The 20,830-nt window shown below is 37.6% G+C and overlaps 1 long non-coding RNA gene across 1 annotated transcript; it reads left to right on the forward strand.

The window, feature by feature from the left end:
• Positions 1-402: 402 nt before the first annotated feature.
• LOC149026482 (uncharacterized) lies at positions 403-19,860 on the forward strand. Its single transcript, XR_016171852.1, has 12 exons — positions 403-712; positions 909-977; positions 4,144-4,227; positions 5,118-5,232; positions 5,533-6,894; positions 9,478-9,600; positions 9,709-9,915; positions 10,079-10,388; positions 10,457-13,319; positions 14,521-14,654; positions 16,642-16,734; positions 16,917-19,860. It is a non-coding gene; the product is annotated as an uncharacterized LOC149026482 (long non-coding RNA).
• The last annotated feature ends 970 nt before the right edge of the window (positions 19,861-20,830 follow it).

The raw sequence follows: 20,830 nt of genomic DNA on the forward strand, positions 1-20,830 counted from the left end.
TTTGTATTTGGATGCCTGTCCATTGCAATGTATCTAACTTGGGTTTTTGTCCTTTTTCCCACATGCACATGGAAATGATTTATATTCTATTTTGACTTTTCGTTGTCTTAATCTGATACTTGTATCCTTTTAAGGCCAGTTTGTAGGAAGTGCATTTATAAGAAGCTTATAGATGAGCAGCAGATTGCTGTCCTATATGCAATATAGATCTTAGTTGTGCTCCAGTGGAGAAGCTCGAGTCAGCTCATTCTTTTGTTCCTACTTTACAATAAATTTAAAATGTTATTGTTTGAGTCATGCATATTGTGTATGTACTTGCTACTTATTGCTCAATTGCTACCTGCATATTATTGTCCTCTCTACTAGGTTACAGCGATGGCCGCTTTTCTTCAATCGGGTAGATTGGATGGTAGGATAGAAGAAAAACAAAACAGGAAAACGTTGTTTTTCAGTTGACATCCATGGGTTCTATATAAGATGTATAAACTGGCTCCATATGCAATTATGTATTGTTATATGTCGGACAAGAAGGTTTTGTGCTACAAACCAATCCCCTTTCTGTGCTACAATCAATCCCCTTTCTTCTCAAGATCATCAGGTATGATTGTCGATGGAATCGGAAGAAGACCGACAGAAGCTTTTCCACTCTGACTGTTGCTGCTGCTACTACCCTTTATAGGAGTAGGGTGAGGGATGCCTCTTTTACCTGGAGGTTGGTTTTCCCAAATGTACACAAGCTGTTGTCATTGTGTTCTACTTGCCACTACTATGCAAGTTCATTTCATCAGTTCATGTTCTTAAGAGCTAATGGCAGAGCCTTCTTTGTCTTCTTCGGTTTTGTTTGTTTGGGACTCGTTCTCTGATATTGGAATCTCTTCCTTTTGCATGCCCTTCTCAAACTATTGTAGGTTTGTAAAGCCGCCACGGAAAGCTTCACCCAGGAAGTATCTTTTCAGAGCAAGAATAAAGACGCCAAGGTATAACTATGTCTTTGTTGAATTGCACGTTTAGTCGTTTGACCATCATCTCAGACTTCTTCACTTGGATGTTACGCTCTCCCTTTGTTCCCTCTCTATTCTCTCCCGTTCTGTCCCCTTTTCCTTCTCTCGTCTCTCCATTCTTTCTTCCACTTTCTTTCTTCGCTGCTCATTTGGATAAGGGGCCCCTTTGTTTCATCTCTTTAGTCTCTCTTGTTCTATCTCCCTTTTTTTTTTCTTGTGTTTCTCTTTTTGTTCTATATTTTTTCAACTCTCATGTTCTCTCGAACTTGCTTCTACGTACATTTTCTCTAACGGTTCGACGTACCTTTTCTCTCAATACTTACCTTATCACCATTGAGTAGGCTATTTGTAGCCTTCAAAACCGATAGTGACTTAACTAAGGATTCCCTACCTAATAGGGATCCAACTACTTGGACTTCAAGTTAACAAATACTTTATTAAATAAGAACTTAATTACTATTTTCAGAAGAATTGTAAGAGATAAAGTCCCTTAAGATAAGGATCCTTATCCCAACCTACTAACTCACTGAATTCATCTAAAACTCGTATAAAACTCACAATTGCAAGGCCAAAATGAAAAAAAAGAGGGAGTTAAAAGTAGGTCCCTAAACCTAGGATCATGGGAAGTAAATCATGACCCATATTCAGCCCAAAAAGGGGCTGGGAAATTACTAAAATACCTTTTGAAGTGTTCAGCCAACTTTAGGAAGCTTCTTGGGTCTGGATTTCTGGGCCCAATTTTTTAGGGGTCCAACCCAGGTAGCATCAGTTCTCCCCTTCTTTAAAACCTTCATCTGCTAATAAATGTGCTTGTCATGTGCTATAGGGTCAACCCTCTGGTGGGGTTGCATGGGGATTTGTCATCTTATCTTGCAGTGGGAAGAAAGTAGTAGGCATGTTTCTGCTTGCATCTTTCCTTGACAGAAAATCTTGGTGAAATTGGACTAGTGGCAATGTAATCTTCAATCTTCAATCTTCAATCCTGGGGGCCTAAAGTGTAAGGAGCCCTAAGAGGAAGAATGGAGTCAATAGCCATGCCCTTGGAGCCTTTCTTTGTCAACACCTTTATCATAACTAACTGGAGATATCACCCCTAGAATGTTTATAGTATCTTGTCTAGAAGGAAATTGAGACCCAAAGAAGGGCCAGTTTCACATAGGATTGGTGCTGGTACGGTCCTGATATTTGTGGGCAACAATACTCTGTCCTTGATGCTAAGGGCATAGGGAAGTAAGGAACCACTGGTGTAGTGGGTACCTCATCGACGGGATCTTCAACTCCTATGTTAGTCTTGTCAATCTCTTCTAGCACCTTCACTGGAGGAAGAGGGTACACCATCTGGTTGTGGAGCCTTGGGCTTGGAGCTAGTGGTGATGTCTTAGTTGTTCTTTTGACTGGGTCCTTTAGATTGAGGATCTACTAAGTGTTGTGTCTTGGTATTGCAGTCCTCCTTAGTTGCTTTGAGGGCCTGCTTCTTCTAGATCTTTGCTAGTGTGTCTAAGATTAGGAGTACAATTCTCAAGCCATTGTGCATGAACTTACACTTGTTGTCTCTCCCAATGATAGTAACGTCGTTATCAGATATCATATAACCAGCCTCTCCCTAGAATAATGTTAGACATTCGCGTGCTACATCACACCATATCTTGTCTGAATAGGAATGGAGACTGATGGGAACTAGGCACTTATTGAGTGACTTCTAATTCTTCACCATTTACAAGGGAGACACTCTCTAGGGTTTGGGGATGGCTCTTGATTTTAAAATCATCCTTTTTTTGCAAATTCTTCAGACACCATATTAAAGCTACTACCACTATTAACAGTTACCAAAGCTCTGTGTTCACCCGGTTGGACAGTGTTGAAGTGCCAACTCCTCCTCCAGTTTTCTTCTTATTGCTCTGCTGAAAAGATTGTTAAAATGGCATTGATGGAGGTGCTGGCGTAGGAGTTTTTGAATTCAGTTTCTTCGTTGCAGCAATATGTTGATTCATTTATGGTGCCTCTCTCTCTCTTTTTCTTCAAACCCTCTCTAATGATGTCTTTGTTATACCCCTCATTGTATCTCTCTTCACACTCATTCTCGTTCTCTCTCTCTCTCTCTCTTTCTTCAAACCTTGTCTCTGCTTTTTTGCAATGTCTCTGCTTGGCCTTTTTTTTGCCTTCGTATCTCTCTCTTCTTTGAGGGATTTCCCTCTTACCCTTCTTTCCTTTGGTAACAAATTTTTTTATTCATCCGAAAGAATAATGAAAATATTTTTAAAGCTAAAGACCAAAAAAGAAAAAAAATAAAGATGATTCCCAAAAAGAATACTAAATCTGATACCCAAAAACCTAAAAGCCATTGTAACCGTAGGCATGAACCCCCCCCCCCCCCCCCCCAAAAAAAAAAAAAAATCCTATTTAATATCATGTGCTTCAAATGATGAAGCCTTGACGTTAAAGTATAAAAGCATTATGTCCCAACTAATATCATAAATTTGAACCTTAACCAATGACTTAAACTAAAACCTCGAAATCCTTAATCTAAAATACCCAGCCTGGAAGCATTCAAACCTTGATGTCTAGACCATAAATCTATAATTCATAATCATAACTCCTAAAAGTTAAAACACAAAACCGCAATGCTAGAGCTGGACCCGAACGTGAAACCATAAACTCTAAATACTAAACGCCCAATTCCCATACTAAGTATCCTAGACTGTTTAGCCAAAACATTAATTATTCTAAACAACCAAATTGCAATCCAAAGCCCTAACTTTAGTCATTAAAACCCCTATCGTCAAATTATATATAACAGACCCTAGCTCAAAAATCATGCCCAAAAGATTACATATTTTGTCCCTAAGGCTAATCCTAAATCTTGGTACATTTTTTGTCCTAGAATCTGAGACACAATACTGATCTGTATATCTGCAAGGATTGCTTTTAGGCTGTATGGCTTGAATTGCCATTTAGATCAGCCAAGCTCTTATAAAATGTTTAGAAGGAAAATTACATAACAACCTCTTCTATCTTTTGATCTCCTGGCATTAATTAAAAATTAAAAAACAAAAATAAAAACTACGGGGGCAAATCAGATCTGTTGAATAAATGGAGGTTCATTTTTCAGTAAAATATTGGTTGAAATTTCTTATTGCAACAGATGGAATGTTGTGCTGATGTGCTAGCTGCTGATTTGCTTGAGGTTGCTGATTTATCTCACCATTGAATCTTTTTTCTCCACCAGGTTAGTCTAAATTAACTCTAACCTGACCTTAAGGGTGTTGGAATCCTAAAGTTTGAACTTCAGTTTCTATTGTAGAAGAAGTAATCGATGTATGTCCTGTTTCATGGATGTCTCTTTTCTAACTGTGTGTGTTTGTGTTTTTTTTTACTTAGCATGATTCCATTGTAAGGTGTTGTCCTCTTTGGGCAACTTATGATCCTAAACGTGGGAAGGGAAAGAAAAAGAAAATAGTTTCTCTATTTCTCCCCTCTCTTTTCTCTTAGCGATGTCTCTGTTTGACCTATGTCCATCTCTTTCTTTCCTCTTGTTTTGATCCCTTTCTTCCTGTTTTGTATCTTGTTAAGAAATTATACTTTAGATGTTCCTATTGCCTTTCTGACAACTTGGAGGGGGTTGGGGGATGATGGTCCTGTTATATTTTCGAATACTTTTATTCCCTCTCAAACTTATCATCAGCTGAACCCAACTTTTATAGGTCTGTTGGAACTTCTGTTTGTTCTTTCAGTTTTTCATTTGGGTTGCATTTTTGTCCAATATTGGGAGAACACATTTTGGGCTATTTGATTCAAGTAGAATGCATATAGACATAAAAATCTCTGTTGAACAAGCTCACTATCAAGGAATTGATGTTCACAATTGCCCCGTGATTAGCTTTGACCGTTCTTTGGAGCCAAATGTTGTAAGTTATAGGTATTTCCTTCTCTGAGTTATTTCTGCTTCTTCAGCACGAGTTTCTTGTGTACATTATTTCATATATCATTCAAGATTATATAGCTTGAGGTGAACAAACATGGCAGTTCTTCGGTTCATGTTACAGATTTGCATCTCTTCCTGTGTTTGCCCAATTAAGTTAGATCTGAAACCCATGACTCTTCCATATTTATGTGCAGCCCAAGTGGAATCATTTCAAGGAAATAAAGAGCTGATACTTTATTGCAATCATTGGCAGGTGATAATGATTGTACCCAGAAGTTATATCCCTTATTCTTTTGACGGACGAGAGAGGTATTTGTTGCACTTCCTTTACACTATCAAACTGCATTATTGTTCATCATACAATTCATATAGATATCAGGTTTCTATATAGTCAAGCCCTATGAATGGTTAGTTTAAGTTGGACACACTGAAATTGCAGTTGTCATTCATTTGACCCATGGGAAATCACTGAATGCAAAGAACTGCCTGGTGAATGAATGTTTCATGATCAGCCTGTTGGACTAGTCACTAGCTAGATTGGATCCACTGCATGATGTCCTATCCTGTTCACTGTTATTGAAAACCTATCATTAACAATTTGAATAACAGGTACCGGGCATTGGCATGTCCTTGTTACTGAAATTAGGCATGGGTTATCATTTCTGAGTGATAAAGCTGGTGGCTATCTTTCTTATGAAGTATCTATTGGTAAGTACCATCAATTTTGTTATTTATGGTTGGAAATAGGTCCCAACAAGATCAATGAATTTGAAATAGTCCAGCTGTCTGGTTTTGGACTCTTAGGGTGTAAATTGGTTTGTGATCAGTGAATCATAAGGATGATCACTTTTTGCCAACTCATTATTTTCTAAAAGCGACTGCCTTGACATATGAAAGCCTTAAACCTCCATGTGTCTCTACGAATTTAACTTTTCAATTTCCCTATTAATTGTCGATCACGGTTTTGAAGTTTTTAGTCATTTGTAGCTATAACTGGGGACTCTTGGAGTAAATCCCATGGAAGATTGCTCTTGAGCCTTTTAGGACAGGTGATCACTAGTATGCAGGTGAAATATCTAAGTTTAAGACGGTACCCATTCCTATCCATTTTTCGTATTACCCGTTACGATTCATGTGACCTTTCCCACAAGACATGTTCAAATTTTCTTCGGTGAATTTGAATTATTTTTTGTCTTTGTTTTTTCAATACAAAATAGTTAGAGATTAGGGAAATGATGAACGAGTGCTTATCGATTAATTTCCTCCAAAACTTCAATGCTTTAGTGGATTCCGATGGGCAAGGGAGCTAACCATGATTGTGTGTCCAGATTTTTGTCATTACTCTATTTTTTTTCTTGAAATTATGTTCTAGTGTTAGAGTAGGGTCTGTGCTCATATATGTACCCTCTAACTACTTAATGGGTTTGTGATTTGTTTACCTATTGGAAAGTTGTTTTTGTGAATTGAAAATGGAGAAAATATATAGAAATACCATATTATATAAAGCTCCATTGAAAAACCACCCCCCACCCCCCGTCTTTTATGCTTTTTACTAGGTTCTTTATACCTAGTACTACATTGTAAGTTAAAATATTTATTCCTCTTCTGGTCTTATAAATTTGTTTATTTTGTATAATTTTCTTGGTGAACCTTTCTTTTGGAGTTTCTGAAGAAAATATAACGTTCAGGAAAGAATAAATGAATTTCCCCATATTACACATGGTACCCTCTTTTTTCTTAAATTTCTACCCTTGTTTTAGTTTTAGGTGACTATACATTTGTATGTGTTTACATGATCTATACGTCAAGATCTGTAACGTACGCTAGTCGTATATTCAGTGGTGATTTCTATATGAGGAAATGTTGATGAATCCACACTAGGGAAAGATGGTTCCAAAGGGAAGAAATATGCTTCTGACAAATTAACTTCAGATTGGAGAACATTCAGAGCACATCTTGTTGCAAAAAAAGGTAAATGTAGCTTTCCTTTTAGTTGGAATTACACTTTCTTTCTTAAGCTACTCTGGAAAATGATATGAAGTAGGAAGTTCTCATGCTTGGTTGTTACTTTACGGTTTCATGATGAGACATCTAATTTGCTGGTGTCTACCCTGGATGTTTGAAGATGGATTGTGGACTTGCATGTATTTCATAACCTTCGTTGGTCGCTTCTGGCCAAATCATTTCCACAAAAGTTTTGGAAGTTACACGCTTGGATATCATGCTAGGCCATGATTGTTGCTTTATATAACTAGGTTTTGGAACATGGTTTTATAAAAAACTCGCATTGATTGGGACTAGGCTTCTTATTCAATTTTATGTTTTAATTTATTCATTTTCCTTGTGGGGGGGGGGGTGAGGGTGGGGAAAATGGTCGTGACCCTTCAGATATTGATTATTTCTCCTACTGTTATTGGCATATAAGGAAGGAGCTTTCATGGTCTTTCATGATTATGTGGCAGATCCAGATCATGAATCATGTTAGAAATGCCCTTTGACTTGCCTCCTCTTCCCCTGGCAGCATCAACTGTATGGGATTCCCATGTATTGGACTTCCCCTTCTGCTATTGAAGTCTTTATATGTGAAAAGATGCATGAAAGAAGGAACCTGTTTCAGATGGGGAAAAGCACCTTGTTGGCTTTGATGGTTCCAAACACATGGGATTCCAAAAAGCACCTTGTAGGTCTTGATGGATCTGAACACTTGGGATTCCTTTTTGCCAACTCATTTTGTGATATCTTGCAATTGAATGATAATCTTGTGAATGAGGCTCCCCTTTGGTTCCGTCTTTCTTCTCTCTCTTTGTCTCTCTTTTCCTCTCACTCTTTTTCATTCTCTTTTTTAAAGGTTCTTCCCTCTCTCTTCCTTTTATGAATTGGCTTTCTTTTATTTTGTCTCTCAGTTTTTGTGTTTTTTCTGGTTTTTTTTCTCTCTCTTTTCTTACAAGCCCTATTTTCTCTCTCGCTCTTCCTTGTGTAAATTGGGCTTGCCCCTTTGCTCCGTTTCTCCTCTTTAGTTTCGTCTCTTTTTTCATTTACTCCCCTTACCTCTGCGTTGTGTCTTACTTAATTCTCTCTTATTAGCCTCCACGCACTCTTTCTTGTCTTCTTTCTGTCTCTCTTTTAGTATTTTGACCTTATCTTGCCTTTCTCATTTCTTTGTCTAAATTAAGCTCCCCCTTTGCTTTCTCTATCTATTCTCTCATTTTGTCTCTCTACTCTCTCTCTCTCTCTGTGTCTTCTTCCCTTCAAACTCGTTTATGATGTCTTTTTGCAACCTTTCTCTATCTCTCTTCCCTCTCTTTCTCTCTCTATCTTCCTTTTACACTCTTTTGTTTAATCTCCCTTTTCATTCTCTCTCTTTTTTGTGTGTTTTTTTACTCTTTTAATCTCTCCTTTGGCTTCCTTGAACTTTTTGTTGACTTCCTTTTGTTGCTCTCTTTTTCCCTCTCTCCCGTTGTTCCCTCTTTATTTTCTCCCGTTCTATCCCCTTTTCTCTTTCTTTCTCTCTCCATTCTTTCTTAGACTTTTTTTTCTTCGCCAGCTCGTTTGGATAAGGGCCCGCTTTGTTTAATCTCTTTAGTCTCTCGTTCTACTTTCCTTTTTTTTCTTGTGTTTCTCTTTTGTTCTATTTTTCTTCGACTTTCATTTTATAGCCAACTTGCTTTTACGTACCTTTTGTCTACTGCACTCTCTTCCACCTCTCTTTGTTGTGTTATTAGGTGCACCTTTTGTTCTATTTCTCTATTCTCTTGTTTTTTTCTTCCTTCTCGTTTTATCTTTCTTCAACTCTCCTTTTTTCTCTTATTTAATGTTTGGCATGTCTCTCTCTATCATGCACCCAAGCTTCCTCTTTCTTCTTTATGTGAATGAGGCTTCCCTTTTTTTCGTCTCTCTTCTCTTCCATTGTCTCCTTTTTTGTTCTATCTTTTGAGCCTTGTTCTTCTCGGACTCTTTTGTCCTCTTAGTTTTTGCGACCACTTTCTCCATCTGCCGCTCTCTTTTATATTGTGTCTCTCTCTCTCTCTCTCTCTCTCTCTCTCTCTCTCTTCAAAACCTAGCTTCCCATTTGTTGGTTTGGCTCCAGTTTACAGATCAAGCTGTATTTGCTCAATGTTTGTTCAGACTTGGCATTATCCTGCTATTGTCCTTGTGATTTAGTTTTGACTGAGTTGGATCACAATGGTTTTGTTCTAGTGAATTACTGTTTAATTAGATCCAGTATCTTGGATGTGCTAGATTTTCCTAAAACTTTAACTCATAATGGAGTCGATCTCCATTGCTAGATATGTCGTTCTTCGGTCAGACTTAGAATGGATAGAGTGTTCGCTAATCTGACTTGACTAACTTGAGTGCGATTCCTATTGGTTGATTGCAATACTATTTTTGAACCTTAATGAAGACGTTGTGATGCTGTCAATGTCTGTCCTAATTTAAACCTTCTTCTTCTTTTTTTTTTGGTTGTTGTTCATGATGTTATGCTCTCTTCATATGCATGCTCTGGTACTGTGGGATGGAGTTTTAATCAGTTTGATGGATATTTAAAATGTCCAGAGATTATTTCATGGACCCAAGGAGGAAAACACAATAGCTCCAGTCCTACAGTGACGTGACTCTTAATCCTTGTAACTTGAAATAGGATTTCTCCAGTACAGTTATTCTGACATCATATTGACAGTAAGTGACATTGCGTGTCCGTGCTAGCTTTTGGTTCATATTGTTTTTGCATAATTTCTTACAACCCATATGTATGATCTCGGGACATCTGCTCTTTCTCTTTCCAAGCAATGGCAATGTCACTGCAAGAGTACAGATTGATAAGCAACTGCTGATATGTCGAAAGATTTATCAGGATAGAAGGGAGACGTCATCAGCGAATTTTCAGCTCACGGGGAAAGAAACTGACGAAGAATGCCTAGAATTAGTTCAATAGATGCTATGGAGACCTTGGCTAATCAATAAATGGAAGAAAATGTACATTGTGTTGATAAGGTATTGTGAGTGTGGTATTTCTTATTGATCTTAGTTGAGAACTTCAAGCTTTCATCTCTATTTAGAGTACTTTACAGAGTTCAAAACTCCAGATTTAGTTAGTTTAGTCTATATGTTCAATTTGAAAGTTGGTTTTGATAATGCAACTACAGTTGGCTTGGAGGAAACAAATTCACTGGTGATATTCCAGACTTGAGCCCATTGCATAAGTGGGTTTCTCTGTAAGTATATTTCCTCACCAACGACAGTTCTTGAAGGAAGAGCAACCTAACATGACATGTTAGTGACACTGTGACAGGCTAAATGTAACCAGATATGTTTTATCAAACTCTCCACTTGTTTAGATTCTTTCTCATTAATCAAGTTGACTTTATTTTATTTTGTGATTAAATCAATTGAAGAGGTTTGAACAACAATAAGTTGGACGGGCAGATAGCTCAATCACTGGGGGAACTTGACAATCTTCAGGAGCTGTAAGTTTCCATTATGCCTTCACTCTTGGGCTTTCATTTACTTGCTAATTACCTTCTTTTCTGAACAGATTTCTGCAAAACAACCACCTCGAGGGTCAGGTCCCACATGCCTTAAAAAAGAAAACTGGAATCAAGATTAAGTAAGTCAATTACTGCTTGTTTCCTTTCTGTGTTCTAGAGAAATGGTAAGCGTTGATTATCACTCCACCCTCCATCCCCAACCCACCCAAAAAAAAAAAGAAAAGATTATCTTGTCTTAATGAATTTTCTTGGTGCTTTAGGCTCTCTCCTGAAGAACAACCGGCTGACAACATATATGATAAAGCACCATTTGAAATGGTTATGCTGTATTATTTTTTTTTGTGCTTGGACAACTTAATGACCAGAATTTGTAATCATCTGATTTGTGACAGAAGGATTTAATCATTAGAAGTCCCATAGTTATTCTTACATTTCCCCCATATGAAAGTACGCCGACATGCTTTTTTATGTTTAGTTGCCTTATTGTACACATATTTTGCCTGTGGGGGTTGACCTTCCTTTAATGTACCTCCTCCCCCCCTCCCCCTTTTTCCCCCCAATGGTTATGGTTGCTTGTGTTGGGGGGCTGGGAGTTCCACCATCCCTATATTACTGTTCATCTTAGAATCCATGCAATCTGATATTAATAAAATTTGTTTGTTTTTAGTAGGGACTGATATTGAGAAAAAGTACATATTGATGTTTTTCATTGAAATTGATGCTCAATTCTTTTCAAAGGTTCAGAGATTTTGAATAAACCCTGTAAGCGAATTGCTGTCAAGCCATGCAAAACTAGTTGTACTTGTACTAGATGGATGGATGTATCTAGCCTTTTTATGTGCCTTGTTTTTTTCTTTCTCCTCTTGTCATGACTGATTCCTGTCTTCCTTTCTAAGCAAAGCACCAAATACACTAGAAAAGAAATGGAGGAGGATTGATGGTGCTTAGAGGGCTGTATACGTTTCTCCATGTTGCTGGCCTGCATTGCTTAGCTTATGAGGTTATATTATCTGGGTAATTTATTGTTTGGCAAATCAGGTACGTTTGAGATATGATGAAATAATTAATTAGTTGGATACCTTGTTGGTCTAATTTCTACTATTGCAGCTATATAGTTTGTAGATACAACATGCAAGGTATAACTTTAGGCTTATGCATGGAAATAGAATTGCACAAAGGAATGTTTAGTTTGGGCTTTGTCACATAACTAAGTTAGTTGAAACCAATTGTTCATTAAGAGAGAAACCTGCCCACTAAACAAGTGGGAAATGTTTTATTGAAATACAAAAGAAACCGTGTTCATAGGCAAGCCTTTGTATAAGTTGCACCATTGCAATCATTAGGTTGTGAGTTCGAAACATAGAAGGTGCCTCTGATGTAGGCTTGAATGGGGGCTTAAAAACGAGGCCCAGTGTCACCAGGAAATAGGAAAATAAAACCAAAGAAGGGAATTTTGGTAAAGGGCTAAGGGGATTTTCTGGGGTTTTTAGGACTGAACAGTAAACGTGGCTCTGGGAATAGGGCTATTGGTCCTATTCTGAGGTCTCTTACATTTTATGAGGATTGAGGAGTGCTAATGGGTGAGATCGTTTGAGAAGCTTACAATATGCTATGGATTGCTTGTATTCTGATTGAAAAGAAGATGGCGGATGAGTTTTTCTCATTGTGGGCTGATCTGATTGAGCTTGCAGTCGTCCATTTGTGTAGCCTCTCAATGAATCAATAAGAAATTAATAGGATCACTAATCAGCTGTGTTGCGGTTGGAAGAGGGCAAATCTTGTTGCCAAAAGATGCTAGATATTCTTTACTATCAGCATGGTTGGAAGCTTTATAAGACTCTGGATGGATGGGGAGAGCTTGTAGATCAGTTGATAAGGAATGGTGGAGGATGGATCAAGTAGATTCTTACATTGCCACTACCACAGTTGATCAATAGTCTGATGAATTCTTGAACAGAGGAGATGATTGTCCCATTCCAGAAAGTCTTTGAGGTCTGATGAAAAGAGCTTTCATCAGGCAATATGCAGCTGTTCACCCACATTTACAGGCTTTTGTCCGTGATGAGTGATGAACTATCTAAAAGGTAAGGATATTGCTATTCATCCTTGGCTTGCTCTAACTAATTGGATAGGTTTTGCCTCCTTTTACTATGTCTTCTAAAAACACTCTTTGTTGCTGTGTATTTGCATTCGTATGCAAAATCCTTTTCTCGGTCATTTTATATCGGAACTATGGAATATGTTGGGAGAACCATATAGTTGGAGACTCGGCGTCATCATGGGCAACTGATTTACCTAAAGCCTGTGGACTTCAAAAGAATTATAGAAGAGGCTTGCTATACACTCTTCTTGGCATATTAATGGCATTGGACGATAATATGAACATTGCATTTGCTATCGATGGATTGTGAGTCATAATCATCCATTGAGCTCATTAACCTGTATAATCTATGCAAGCTAATCCAAATGGAGAGATACTGAGAAGGTAATCATTACTATTTTCTATCTATCTAGTTTCTGTAGAAGGCAATCATTATTCTATCTATCTAGAAATATTACTTACAAAAAAAGTTGTATATGCTTGTAAAATTTGGAATGATTTTGTTCTACTGCTTTATTATGGTTAGGTTTGATTCACTTTCCTAATTCACAGTTCTAGGTCTTTATCCTAAAACCTTGGCTGAGAAATTTCAGATGGTTTTGAAACGTGCAGATGTTATACAATGCATTTGCAGTGTGTAGAGAGACAGATACATATTGGTTGGTTTTTCTTCTACTTTGCGCAATGGTGGAGTTTGTCCATTGTGCGCTGGAGGTCTTGGGTTCGAATCAGCCTCTCTGCAAAGCAGGGGTAAGGCTGCCTAGAAAGTCCCTTCCCCAGACCCCACAATGTGGGAGCTTCGGCACTAGGTACGGCCCCTTTTTTTTTCTTTACTTTGCCCGGGGGGGGGGGGATGCACATTGATACAAAATATTCGTTTTTGTTTCGCAAGAAAAACCAAAAAACTGTACAATGGAACAGTTGCTTAATGATACAAAATAAAGGCGTAAAACTCTCAAAATCTATATGTAGGTCATTTTACTGCATCGATTTCCAATTCTTAAATGATCACCTGGCCTACTTGGCTAGATATTTGATTTATTGGCACCGTGGATGCTAGATAATGCCTACCAGATTAGTGTCTACAAAACAGTGTCATCTTCCACTCTTTCCTGTTTAGGAACTGCTGTAGACCCCATCATCTTGGCAGTATGAATCATGGTGGTCTTTTCTTCTGCACCAGACACAACCCCCACCCCCCCACCCCCACCAAAAAATAAAAAATAAAAAAGACACGCTACTGCTGTGCCAAGTTACATTCAATCCATAGCTTCTGCACATGCATTTTGTTGGCTCTTTCCATCCCATTAGTGCCTCAAACTTTACTTCAAAGTTTGCTTTGATGCCTAGGAAAATTTTAAAGCATCCCACCACCCGATAATTTGTATCTCCAAATACATCAACGGCTTGCACTGCTTCAGTGCCCAATTGAGCTTCCATCTATTTGAGCTTGCAAGCAAAATCTAATTTCAGTTTTCCCCTTCTTTGGAATTGTCAAAGAACAGGCTGTAGTTCAAGGATCTGTTCATACATTTCCAAAGCTTTCCATGCCATTTAGTTCTACTATGATTTGGTGCCTTGTCAAAGAATGGAAATTATTCTATAAAAATCTTGAACTCATGGTCCTTAGAGTTCTGCATTAGCCATTAGTGTCATGCCAGCTGCTTTGAGGAGTTATTGTTAATCGCTAGAGAGATGTGAAGTGTATGGCTAACCTAATAACGAAAGTTTCCTCCACAAGGTTCGTCCACCACATTGCTCGCGCAGGTGCTTCCCTCTGCTCTTGCAGAACACTCCCCTACTGGTGCATTTTTACATAACACTGCCTCCAGCTTAAAAGCACTATTGAGGTTGTCACAAGACATTGTTGTCATCCTATGCAAAATTAGCTGTAAAGGGATGTTGGATCTAGCAATAAGATATGCATATCAGTGTTTTGATGTGCCTTACCTTTATTCCTTTCTTTCTCCATTTGTCATGACAGATTCCCACATTCCTTTCTCAATGCAGCAAAAAAATGTGTAGAAAACAGACAGGATTGATGGTGCTCAATTGGCTTTACACCTTCTCCAGATTGGTGTCAAGTTTGGCATAATATGGTGTTCCACAGCCTCTAAAGTGTCATCTGTTGGTTGATGAGGCAGGTGCATATGAGACTTGAAATAATTAGTTACTTGAATGTTCTGCTGCCTTGATTTCTTTCACTGCGACTCCATTATTTGTAGATGCAAGCTATAATGGTAGGATTATATGCATGGAAATGTAATTGCACAATGGATTGTCTATATTTGGGCTTGATATTGTTTCTAAATCAGGTGATATACTCTTCTTGGCATATTAATGGTATTGGACGATAATATGAACATTGCATTTGCTATCGATGGATTGTGAGTCATAATCATCTGTTGAGCTCATTAACCTGTATAATCTATGCAAGCCCAATCCAAATGGAGAGAGACTGAGAAGCTAATCATTATTATTTTCTATCTATCTAGAATTATTACTTACAAAAAAAGTTATATATGCATGTAAAATTTGGATTGATTATGTTCTACAGCATTATTATGGTTAGGTTTGATTCACTTTCCTAATTCCCAGTTCTAGGTCTTTATCCTAAAACCTCGGCTGAGAAATTTCAGATGGTTTTGAAACGTGCAGATGTTATACAATGCATTTGCAGTGTGTACAGACAGATACATATTGGTTGGTTTTTCTTCTATTTTTTTGGGGGCGGGGGGGGGGTTGGGGGAAGGAATGCATATTGATACAAAATGTTCGTTTTTGTTTTGCAAGAAAAACCAAATAACTGTACAATGGAACAGTTGCTTAATGATAACAAAATATAGGCATAAAACTCTCCAAAATCTATATCTAGGTCATTTTGCTGCATCGATTTCCAATTCTTAAATGATCACCTGGCCTACTTGGCTAGATATTTGATTTATTGGCACCGTGGATGCCAGATAATGCTTACCAGATTAGTGTCTATAAAACAGTGTCATCTTCCACGCTATCCTGTTTAGGAATTGCTGTAGACCCCATCATCTTGGCCGTATGAATCATTGTGGGCTTTTCTTCTGCACTAGGCACAACCCCCCTTTCCCCCCCCCCCTCCTCCCCAAAAAAATAAAATAAAAGACAAGCTACTGCTGCACCAAGTTACATTCAATCCATAACTTCTGCACATGCATTTTGTTGGTTCTTTCCATCCCATTAGTGCCTCAAACTTTACTTCAAAGTTTGCTTTGATGCCTAGGAAAATTTGAAAGCATCCCACCACCCAATAATTTGTATCTCCCAATACATCAACAGCTTGCACTGCTTCAGTTCCCAATTGAGCTTCCATCTATTTGAGCTTGCAAGCACAATCTTATTTCAGTTTTCCTCTTCTTTGGAATTGTCAAAGAACAGGCTGTAGTTCAAGGTTCTGTTCATTCATTTCCAAAGCTTTCCATGCCATTTAGTTCTACTATGATTTGGCGCCTTGTCAAAGAATGGAAATTATTCTATAAAAATCTTGAACTCTAAGTCGTAGAGTTCTGCATTAGCCATTAGTGTCATGCCAGCTGCTTTGAAGAGTTATTGTTAATCGCTAGAGAGATGTGAAGTATAGGGCTAACCTAATAACGAAAGTTTCCTCCGCAAGGTTTGTCCACCACGTTGCTCGCGTAGGTGCTTCCCTCTACTGTTGCAAAACACTCCCCTACCAATGCATTTTTACATAACACTACCTAAGGCTTAAAAGCACTGTTGAGGTTGTCACAGGACAAATTATTGTCATCCCATGCAAAATTGGCGCTCGCTGCTTCTTCGCGTATTATTTCTTCTTTCTGCCATGCTTTCATTACTTTTTCGTCTTTGTCGTAAATCATTCGGGCTCAAGGTTATGGTTTTCTAACTCCCGATGTTTTGCCTTTATATTTTGTCGGAAGTTGGAATGTGGTTATTTTAGGTTTCGATGCATTAGGCATTTAGGCTTCCAATTTCCAGCGTTCATTTTTCTAGGAAATTTTATAATAGACAACGATGTTTACTTTTGGTTTCTTAGTATTTCTGTTTCATTTGTCATTTTGTTCCTTTTGTTTTTGTTTTTCTAGTTCACTGTCTTAGATGTGAAGTTTTTGCTTGCAGGATATTGCAGTTGCAGAGCTGGCTCTTAACTTCTCTGTCTTCTACTACGAGATCTTGAAATCTTCTGACAGAGCCTGTAATCTTGCAAACCAGGTGGGGAAATAAGACGTGAAACTACTTATTGTTTCATTTCTTCATTGATTGATGATCTTGTTTCATGTATTATGCTTAAATGTCGGTAGCCTTAATTGTGTGGATGATTGAATAAGCTCTTGACTGAGTTCTATCCTCTGTTGAGATTCATGCGTTGTTTACGTCTTCATTCTTTTAAACAGGCATACATTTTTTTCCAATATTGGGAGAACACATTTTTGGCTACTTGATTCATGTAGAATGCATATGGACATAAAAATCTCTCTTGAACAAGGTCACTATCGAGGAATTGATATTCACGACTGCCCCATGATTTGCTGTGACCGTCCTTTGTAGCCAAGTGTTGTAAGTTATAGATATTTCCTTCTCTGAATTATTTCTACTTCTTCAGCTCAAGTTTCTTGTTTACATTACTTCATATATATCATTCAAGATTATATAGCTTGAGGTGAACAAACATGGCAGTTCTTTAGTTCATGTTACAGATTTGCATCTCTTCCTGCTTTTGCCCAATTAAGTTAGATCTGAAACCCATGACTCTTCCATATTTATGTGCAGCCCAAGTGGAATCATTTCAAGGAAATAAAGAGCTGATACTTTGTTGCAATCATTAGCAGGTGATAATGATTGGACCCAGAATTTATATCCCTTATTCTTTTGACGGACTAGAGAGGTATTTGTTGCAGTTCCTTTACACCATCAAACTGCATTATTGTTCATCTTACAATTCAGATAGATATCAGGTTTCTATATAGTCAAGCCCTATGAAAGGTTAGTTTAAGGTGGACACACTGACGTTGCAGTTTTCATTCATTAGACCCATGGGAAATCACTGAACGCAAAGAACTGCCTGGTGAATGAATGTTTCGTGATCAGCCTGTTGGCTAGTCACTTGCTAGATTGGATCCACTGGATGATGTCCTATCTTGTTAACTGTTATTGAAAACCTTTCATTAATAATAATTTGAATGAACAGGCACCAGGCATTGGCATGTCCTTGTTACTGAAATTGGGCATGGGGTATAATTTCTGAGTTAATAAGCTGGTGGCTGTCATTATTATGAAGTATGTTGTGGTAAGTTTCATCAATTTCGTTATTTATAGTTGGAAATAGGTCCTTACAGGTTCAATGAATTTGAAATAGTCCAGCTGTCTGGTTTTGGAATTTTAGGGTGTGAATTGGTTTGTGATTAATGAATCATAAGGATGATCAGTTTTTGCCAACTCATTCTATTCTAAAAGTGATTGCCTTAACATATGAAAGCCTTAAACCTCTATTCGTCTCTACGAATTTAACTTTTCAATTTTCCTGTTAATTGTCGATCAAGGTTTTGAGGTTTTTAGTCATTTGTAGCTATAACTGGGGACTCTTGGAACGAGTAAAATCCCATGGAAGACTGCTCTTGAGCCTTTTAGGACAGGTGATCGCTATTATGCAGGTCTAATATCAAAGTTTAAGCAGGTACCCATTCCTATCTATTTTTCATATTACCCATTATGATACATGTGACCTTTCCCACAAGTCATGTTCAATTCTTCTTTGGTGAATTTGAAGTATTTGTTATTCTTTATTTTTTGTTTTTTCAATACAAAATTATAGGAATTGGTTAAAGATGATGAAAGAGTGCTAATCGATTAATTTCCTCCGAAACTCTTAAGCTTTAGTGGATTCTGATGGGCAAGGGAGCTAACCATGATTGTATATCCAGATTTCAGTCATTGCACTGTTTTTTTTCTTGAAATTATGTTGTACTGTCAGAGTTAGGTCTGTGCTCATAACTGTACCCCCTAATTACTTAATGGGTTTGTGATCAGTGTACCTATTGAAAAGCTGTTTTTGTGAATTTAGAAAGGAGAAAATATATAGAAATACCATATTATATAGAGCTCCATTGAAAAACCATATTTGAATTTCCATATATCATGAAGTCCCATCCTAGGTGAAACTTTTCATTTATCCCACATATGAAGAACAACTAGGGTATAGGACTCCTTCAATTCCTGAATCAGTGCAGTATGTTTATTGTTTACCGAGCACATCATTTTTCTTCCCCGCCCCCCTCTTTTATGCTTTTTACTAGGTTCTTTATCCCTAGTACTGCATTGCGAGTTAAAATATTTATTCCCCTTCTTGTCTTATAAATTTGTTCATTTTGTATAATTTTCTTGGTGAACATTTCTTTCGGAGTTTCCTGAAGAAAATATAATGTTCAAAAAAGAATAAATGAATTTTCCCATATTACACATGGTACTCTCTTTTTTCTTAAATTGCTACCCCTATTTTAGTTTTAAGTGACTATACATTTGTATATGTTTACATGATCTATACATCAAGATCTATAGCGTACACTAGTTTTAGTTTTAGGTGAGTAAGGCTCCTCTTTTCTCTCTCATTGTCTTCTTTTTCCTCCTTTCTCTCCTGTTATTTCTTTCTTTGACTCTTTATTTCTCTCCTTTTGGCTTCTTTGTACTCTCTGACTTCATTTCTTTTCTTTCTTTTTTTCCTTTTTCCCCTCTCTTATTTCTTTTTTATTCTCTATTCGTTCTCTGTGTGTGTGTTTCCCTTTAAACTCTTTAATGATGTCTTTGTGCAAACTTTCTTTGTCTTTCTCTTCCCTCTCTTTTTTCTCTCTTTCTTCCTTTTACACTCTTTTGTTTGATCTCCCTTTTCATTCTCTTTATCTCCGTGTTCTTTTTTACTCCTCTTTTCTCTCCTTTGGTTTCCTTGAACTTTTTGTTGTCTTCCTTTTGTTGCCCTCTTCATCCTCTCTCAACCCTGCCTTCCCTCTCTCTCTTCCTTGTGTGAATGAGGCTCTCTCGTTTTCTCTCTATTCTCACCCATTCTGTCCCCTTTTCTTTCTCTTTGTCTCTCCATTCTTTCTTCGATTCTCTTTTACTCATTAGCTTCCTCGTACTCTCTCACTTTCTCATTCATATCTCGTTCTCTTCGTACTCTCTCCCCTCTTTAGTAACATCTCTGTTCAACCTCTTTGTCTCATGCATTCTACCTATTTTATTTCTCTTTCTTTCACTTCCTTCCATCAGTCTCTCTAATTCTCTCTCTTTCTTTGTGTTTCTTCATACCCTATATTCCCACTCACACTTTCTTGTATGAATGACTTTACTCTCTCATTGTCTCCCTTCCTCACTCCCCCTTTATCTCTCTTTGTCTACCTTTGTCTATCTTCAAACTCGTTCTTTCCTTTCTCTCACACTTACTTGTGTAAATTAGGCTCCCCTTTGTTCCATCTCTCGTCTCTCCCCTTTATCCCCGTTTTCCTTCTTTATAACTACTCTTATCTTTTTCGTACTCTTAATTTCTCTCCTACTGGCTTCCGTGTACCCTTTTTCTTCCAGTCTTTTATTTTATTTCTCTCTCTCTCAAGCTTACCTTCCCTCTCTCTTCCTCGTGTCAATGAGTCTCTCTCTTTAACACGTTCTCACTTTTCCTTCTCTTTCCATTCTTTCATTCTCTCTTTTTCTCTGCTCTTGGTCTCTCTCACACACTTTCACTCTTTTTTGTTTCACTGTGAGCAGTCTTGGTGCTCAAGTAATTGAGTTTCTAATTTTAGAGAAGACTCCTTGTTGATGTCAGATTGATAGTTGCTTAGTGTGCAAGAATTTGAAGTTCAGAAGTTTCCTTTTCAGTTGCTTTCTAATTTCAGCTTACTTTCTATTTTGTGTTTCTTTCCTTTTTGGACAAATTATCTTGCTTGTTTGGTCTGTCCTTTCTTTGTAAATTTGTTTCTATTTTTGGGAGGAACTTTACTTGTCCTCCAAGCATGTACCTTGAAGATTTTATTATAAATAAGAGGTGCCTATGATTCTAGAGAGGTCTAGTCCCAAATAGCAGGGAATTGCTTCCTTTTACTGGTTCAATGTCTCTTGTTCTTAGTTTCTTCTTCAAGTGTAGTTCTGATTTGATTCTAAGAAGTTGGTCTGTTACATGGTATCAGAGCATTAATCTGATTCCTTGGTTGCTCCTTTTCAATTGCCGCTTTGAAAGTCATTTAGGTTTCTAGTTTGAAGAACGGAACCCTAGTTCAATGAAGATGATAAAATATTCATTGAACTAGGGTATCCATGAAGATCTGAC

Source organism: Hakea prostrata, chromosome 2, assembly GCF_041222555.1.
Source record: "Hakea prostrata isolate BN-2017 chromosome 2, UWA_Hpros_2, whole genome shotgun sequence".
Classification (NCBI taxonomy): domain Eukaryota; kingdom Viridiplantae; phylum Streptophyta; class Magnoliopsida; order Proteales; family Proteaceae; genus Hakea; species Hakea prostrata.